The following is a 1836-nucleotide window of genomic DNA, read 5'->3' on the forward strand; positions in this document are numbered from 1 at the left end:
AAATGGCATGGCGTTCCCCCTAAAAATCCATACCAGACCCTTTATCCTAGCACGCAACCTGGCAGGCCGCAGGAAAGGAGGGAGGACGAGAGAGCGCCCCCTCCTCCTGGACCGTAACCAGGCCACATGCTCTCAATAATGGGAGGATGCTTTGGGAGTCTGTGACCCCTCAAAGCACCTTATCCCCATGTTGACGAGGACAAGGGCCTCATCCACACAACCCTGGCTGGTGGTTGTGGGGGTCTGCAGGTGGGGGGCTTATCAGAATCTGGAAGCACCTTTAACAAGGAGACCCCCAGATCACGGCTCTCCCTGTTTGAAATGGTAAAGGGGAACAAAACTACCCCTACCATTTCACAAAGAAAGTGTAAAAGAATGTTAAAAAAGACACACGCCGTTGAAAAAGTCCTTTATTAAAAATAAAAAAATGTAAAAAAGATTCCAGCGGTGGTAATTCACTCTTGCTATCCAGCGACGGATGATCATCTCTCCGGAGTCCAGCGATGGCTAATCTGATCCAGCGACGGATGATCTCTCCCTCCAGCGCAGCGCAGTCCATCCATCCTCTGTCTCCACTGGCGGAGACACTGCGGGGATCCCGGCAGCCTGACATTTCTTATATAAGGACCCTGCCCCCCTCTGGCGCAAGTGGGAAAGCCTAGCTTCCCCATTGACGTGTGGGTGACCCCGCACCCCTCTGATGTAACGGAAACCTGCTTATATTAAATACTATGCTTTTATTGTGTCACTTTATGCATTATTAAAATCACTGCTCCCGAAAAAATGTCAGTTTTTAAAACTTTTTTTTGCATTGATACATGTCCCCTGGGGCAGGGCCCAGGTCCCCAAACACTTTTTAGGACAATAACTTGCATATTAGCCTTTAAAATTAGCACTTTAGATTTTGAACGTTCGAGTCCCTTAGACTTTAATAGGGTTTTAAAGTTCACAAGAAGTTTATGTCTGTTCGCAGGTTCTGGTGCGAACCGAACCGGGGGGTGTTCGGCCCATCCTTACTGACCACCAATGTAAAGGGGGATTTATACTGACCACTAGTGATGAGCTTGGTGTTCGACGTATGTTCGACTCGAACATTGGCTGTTCGCACGTTTGGCGAATATCGAACGTTATGGGCCATTTGCGCCAAATTTGTGTGGTGCTGACGGCCCACAATGCACTGCACCATCGCAGTGCATTGCTAGCTCATGATTGGCCAAGCATGCACTGTGACCCCCATGCTTGGCCAATCACAGCGCCGGCAGCAAAGAGAGCCATAATTGGTCACAGACAGAAAATTATAAAACAAAACCTAAAACACTGCGCTATCTTAACCACTTGCCGACCGCCGCACGACGATGTACGTCGACAGAATGGCACGGGCAGGCATAAGGGCTTACATGTACGTCCTTGCCTGCCCGCGGGTCGGGGGCCCGATCGGGCCCCCGCCCGGTGCCTGCGGCGGTCGGTATTCGTTCGGGAGCTATCCCGGACGAGGGGACGGCCATTCATTCATGGCCACCCCCTCGCGATCGCTCCCGACGAATGAAAATGTCCGGTGACATCACTTCCTCTCCTGTAATGTAAACACAGGAGAGGAAGTGATGTATTCTCTCCTCCGTGTCGGTATTTTTCGTTCCGGCACCGAGGAGAGAGCATCGGTGAGTTGCACAAGCACTACACTACACAGTAGAACATGCCAGGCACACTCACACCCCCCCTTTACCCCCCGATCACCCCCCAATTACCCCTGCCCCCCCAGTCACAGTGACACCAATTGCTTTTTTTTTTTTTGCATTGGTGTCATTTGTGACTGTAATAACTGTTAGGGCAGTTAGG

The sequence above is a fragment of the Lithobates pipiens genome, unplaced genomic scaffold (genome assembly GCF_037356315.1).
Source record: "Lithobates pipiens isolate NorthernLeopardFrog02 unplaced genomic scaffold, aLitPip1_a1.2 Scaffold_18, whole genome shotgun sequence".
NCBI classification, from domain to species: Eukaryota; Metazoa; Chordata; class Amphibia; order Anura; family Ranidae; genus Lithobates; species Lithobates pipiens.